Below are 5924 nucleotides of genomic sequence, written 5' to 3'. Positions count from 1 at the left end.
AAACAGGACTGGAGACAAGGAACAGCCCTGGTGGAGTCCAACGTTATGGACTCCACCAGGAGTGAAGTCCATAACTGCATCATCGGCACAACATCGATGATGCAGACACAGCTCCCGCTTTGGTTCTACAGGAACCGATTAGACCTGAAAGGTGACCCCTCTGGAGTGATTCTATATCCTTTCTGTGCTGGGAATGCATTGATATCCCCCTGGAAGCTGGAGAGGGAGAGGAAGGTCTGGGTTTCCATCCATCCATCCATCCATCCACCCACCCACCCAAGCGACCCTCTCCAGCTCCTCCTGGGTTATCCCAAGGTGTTCCCAGACCACAGAGGATACATAATCCCTCCAGCGAATTCTGGGTCTTCTCGGGGGTCTCTTCCCACTCTTTTTGAGCAGTTCGTTGTAGAACGCCTCAAAAACAAAAGCATCAAGGTGCTGCAACGGTCCAGTCAAAGTCCAGAACCTCAACCTGACTGAAATGCTGTGGTGGTACCTTCAGAGAGTAGGGCAGAAACCAATGAACTGGACCAATGCTGGAAAGAAGAATGGGCCAAAATTCCTTCACAACCATGTGAGAGACTGGTTCAGAAAACCACTGAGAGTTCTGCTGCTGAAGGAGGTTCGACAAACTGCTGGATCAGGGGTGAACACAGGTTTTCACTCACAAGTTTTTAGTTTATTTTTTATGAAACAATCACTCTTTGGAATCTGTTGTGTATTTTTAGTTCATCTGAAGTTATATTTGTACCATTTTAGAACGTAGTAAAGATAAGATCAATTTTATGACGTCCTGATACGTACAGCCTAAAATTAAAGTGGGTGGACTTCAGGACTTGTTTGTCCCATGACTTAAAGAAGAACAGATGAGGACATCTGACACATCCCACACATCAGCTAAAACTCTGCTCAGGTCAAGGTTTTCTATTAGTCAGTTGATGTTTTTCTATTATTCAACTTCATTACAATCTAATTATTTGTTTTAAAGGCAGACGCACCCAGCCACCAGTGTACCTGTTACATTCCATTCTGCAGGTGTGTCTCAGGTGGAGAACAGTCATTCTGGGAGGAGCCAGTATTAAAATCTGCCACAGCTGCAGTGACAGGCAGAGTCGAGAAGACGGAGTAGAATCATCTTCAGAGACACAGAGAGACACAGAGAGACACATCTGTCCATCTTCCAGCTTCAGAGTCATTAGAGCCTCCTGAACAGCAGCCTTTATCGTCCTCATCCTCCAACAGAGGGTAAGACCTGCCGCACTTTTTACTAAGATTACCATCATTTTACTTATTTCTCTTTCAAATAGTGATAAATTGAACATTTAACTCAGTTTAATTGTGTAGCTATACAACATTTGATGTGCAGAGTCTGCTCAGTAAAACATGATCAAACTGTGACACATTAGAATAATGTTGATGACATTAGATACACTAAAGAGTAGATCCAAAAATGTTAGGTATGCCTTGAAGTCGTCCAATGTTACAAAATCCTGTCTGTGTGGTTTAAATAATGCTGTGTTAGTAATATTCTACTTCTGAAGGAGATCTCTACTGCACCACTCTCCCATCATGTAAAACAGTTAACTGACCATCTGATATACGATATCTGTCCAAGCAGCTGTCAATCTGGGTGTTTTGTTTAATTTTAAGGTAAAAAATACCCCCACATTAATGACGAGTCAGCTGGAGGGGTCACTAGTTGCCTCTTCTAGATAATGAGTGACTTGGGATTAGCTGCATGTTTTAACAGTAACTTTTGTGCTTCATCTTTAACGCAACACAAGTCAGTGTTAGTCAGGAAATTAGCTAAGTATGCTCACTTTTTGCCAAAGCTATTGTTAAAGTGTATGACCACTTTCCATTTTTAAACTGGTTGTCTTTGACTTCAATAGCTCCGTTTTTCCACCCTAACATTCCTTTTTTATTATGTTTCTTTAAATTAATTCTGTTCTTTTTGCGGTTATCATGGAACTAGAACTTATATTTAGCTTAAATGACAACAAAATTCTTAAACTTCAAATTAGGTAAATTAGGTAAATTAATGAATAATTTTCTGTCTGTTGGCAGTCTTCCAGTTTTCTGTCAGCTGATTGGTCACAGCCATCATGCTCCGCCCCCTCTTCTACCTGTGTGCCCTTATTGCACTGCCAGGTAAGTACATGCAGTGTTTCTGATAAGGCTCAATTAAAAGCAACACAACAACTTGATGGAGGAAAGAAGCTTTAAGTGTTGCTGATCTGTCAGACTTGAAGAGAGTTTGCTGCCATCTTTGTTTCTGAGCAGAGCTGCTAACTGATGCTATCAGCTGCAACAACAGCAGCTGGTTTATTCCTTCATCAAGTCAACATGTTGCTCAAACCGCTGGCAGGCTGGAGTTCACTCCTCTCATGTGTCTCTGTGTCTTCAGGTGCTGCTGCACAGACCATTACTTCCAACTCAAGGCTTAACGTCAGCTCATGTCCAATCACTTTTTTTGGACAAAAGTATGAAGAAATCTATGTGAGTAAGAAGAAGCTTCAGAATCTTTTCCTCTCCTTCCATCTGTTGTCATTCTTATGGTTTAGTCTCCATCTTTGGAGTTTAAAGCTGTTATTGTCAAAACCATTAGAAAGAAGTCAAATGTGTCCCTTTCTGATCTGAGTGGTCAGACATGAGGTGATGCAGAATACTGACATCTGGTCCTGATTGGATGATGGGAGGTTGAGTCAGAACAACTACCTGTTTTATTGTCATAAATCATAACACTTTGAGCCCCAGACTTGTCCCACACCCTGAGACCAAAACTCAAGTTTGGTCACTTTTAATAATCAGTGCTTTATGATTATATTTGCAAAGTTTCAAGCTGAAAACTTTTAGGAGGAGTTTGCTAAAATGTAAATGCAGGAACTGACAAAAATAGCATCAAATGGCAATGTCAGTTCAAAATAGCCAACTTCCTGTTTATTATAGGACATAAATGCAAGCGCATACATAAAGGCACATATTACATATGTGTACCAAGCGGAAAGGGGGCGCTGTGGAGTAAAGGACCCTTAAAATATTAAAATTGCACTGTGTTTGATGTTTATGCAAAGTTTTGTGACTTTCTGAGCATGTTTAAACCCCCAAAATAATGCTAATGTTTCGACATTTAACAATAATAATAATAACAACAATAATAAAATTATAGTTCTGCCATTGCTACAAACATTGAGCTAAAGTTTGGTGTGGCAGTAGCTGAGAGTCATCCCCAACTTATACTTATATTCAGAGTTGTGTTAGTTTGCGTGAGAATAAAGTGACATTTATAGAAGAACATAAGCCCTCATTTAGGCCGACTCGTGTCATAAACTCTGTCCTGATGAATTTGTAGAAACATAGTTTGACTTCCTGTGTTTCTGATTTTCCAGGTGAGCTTCACAGACACAAACACTGCGGTTTGCTTCAACGGCTTTTTCAACGCTGCAGGCACAGGGGACTGCATATTGGGCCCTCGAGTGAACTTTGCCTTCTTAACCATATCTCAACGCTTTGCTTGGTTAGAAGAAAGGATCCATGAGAACATACCAGCCATTACATCCACCATGGTGTGCTTCTTGGAGGTGTACCTGAACACCCCCACCTATGTGAGTTTTGTTCAGTGTCCAGTCAGATCTGTGAAATACATTAAACAATAAAGAATACCCAAATAATCCCATGTAAGCTTATACAGTTCTGTGTATTTTTTTTCTTTCTTGTATATGTGTTATACCAGTTAACTACAGCCACATACTGCATCATGTGTTTTTGTTTTTTTAAGTGAAGAATATGCTGACAGTGTTTGTTCCCTCTTTACAGTCTCTTCTGTCCATAGCGAATTTTCAGCAACAAGCAGCTCTGGAGTTGTTTTATACTGGGATTGGCACACAGGTGCGTATAGGTGCCTTTTTTACATACACACTTGAAATGTGTTTGACTTAATAATACATTAAATTATGGCAAAACTAACGTCTCAGCCAAACATTGACTAAAACTTGGTTTATATATGTGTTTAATAGGACTTATATTTGGTGAAAGTTGAACTTGTCTTGATCTTGTATCTGACATCAGTGGTCTCTGCTCTGTTTGTTGTTTTTAGAGGGCCACAGTCAGGCAAAATGGGATGACTGTTGCTGAACTGGCTGTTACAAACACTGCAGCTGACCCACAAACATCTCGCTACACAGACATCAGCGGCTGCAGAAGCAATGGTCAGTAAATCATGAGCTTTCTGATTCTGTGAAACTGTTTGTTTTTTCTTTACACAAAATAAATTATTAAGAAATCTGTGAATTTGTAAACTAATACAGATGTTTCTTTATTTCCCAGGTGTTACATACTTACCTAATACAGAGGTGAGCTCTGATCCAGCAACCTGTACAACTCTCAGGTGTTCTCGGACCGCACTCCTTGAAACCACCACCTGTGGACCCACGGAGACATGTCTCGGCAACGGAGTGTAAATATGTCCCCTTTATACTTAAAAGAAAGAGCTGCGATCAAACAGAGGCTTGATGAGAGATTTTTAGATTTTCTCTGTTTCACTGACTCCTCTAGCGCCACCATCAGGTCCACACTGTGGCTGTCAGTCAGAGATCTTCAACAGTAGAGTGCCCCCTGGTGGCTGCAGCCCTCAGCAGCAGCTCATGATGTTTGTTTCTGTCTCCATCAGGTGTTTCAGCCCAACCACCACTCCCCCAACCACCTCCCCATTACACTCCATCTGCACTGTGACGGGCCCTACTGTCATCGACTTCTCCAGCCACTTGGCCTCTGTAAAGGATCGGTGTGACTACTATCTGCTGCAGATCCAGGGGCTCTCTGTGGTGGGCAGCTTCCTGGAGCGTCGCCTTAAAGATGTCAACTTTCTGGACAGCGTGACACTGGAAGTGTACGGCACTCACATCCACCTGAAACAAGGCGGCAGAGTTCTGGTGAGTCTCCTGCAGCTGCAGTTCATGAGTCAGAGTGGACTTGGATCCAGAATGTGTGGACTCTCATCTTTCCTCTCAGTGACATTAAGAAGCAGCTCTCTGAATGCTGCTGAACTCAGTGGTTGTTGCTGTGAAAACAGCCTGTTTGTGTGTTTGACATGTTTCACTCAGTGTTTCCTCCACTTTGTCTCTCTGTGATGCAGGTGGACGGAACACCTCTGAACCTTGATAGCTCTCCTCAGACGGTTAACGGTGTGCAGCTCTCTAAGGACCAAACTGGAGTCACTGCCATCGTGCAGATCGGGAACTTGAAGATTATTATCTTCTTTGATGGCTACACTGTCCTTATCTTTGTGGAAGGTACAGAATAATAAATGAGTTTGGTTGATGGGGAATGTAAACTCTGCTGTGATCATCCTGTTTGAACATTGATGCTGATGTGTCTCTCAATCTGTCCTGATCCCGTCCAGGATCTACTGGATCGTCTCTCCAGGGTCTGTGTCAGGACTCCAGCAGTGACGCAAAGCTCCCTGACTGCAGCTCCATCAGGTAAGACCTCCTCACTGACTGCTGCTCTGCTGCTGCTGGATGAATGGACTGCAGATATACTCTGTGTGTTTGGATGAACAAGCAGAGCAGCAAACAGTCTGACCTTGTTGTGTGTCGCCCCCTAGCTGTCAGACGCAGTATAACGACACTGATGACCGTTATATCCACTGCATCAACAAGACAGAAAGGTGAGCAGATTCATCCAGAAACATCTGTCTGTGTTTCACTCTGATCTCTGTGGTAAATTACATGTTACATCACATGTTTAATGTCATGTGACATCAACTCTGATGGGAGATAAATCCATTTATTGATCATTTATTATCTCCCATGTTGTCTCTCTCCTCATGTGGAGCAGCTGTAACCTCCTGAAGGAGGCGCCCTTCACCTCCTGTCCCATCGACCCAGAGCCCTACATAACCGCCTGCACAGACACTTTGTCCA

This window comes from Kryptolebias marmoratus, linkage group LG7 (genome assembly GCF_001649575.2).
Source record: "Kryptolebias marmoratus isolate JLee-2015 linkage group LG7, ASM164957v2, whole genome shotgun sequence".
In the NCBI taxonomy this organism is placed as follows: Eukaryota; Metazoa; Chordata; class Actinopteri; order Cyprinodontiformes; family Rivulidae; genus Kryptolebias; species Kryptolebias marmoratus.
This window is presented reverse-complemented; position numbering follows the sequence as displayed.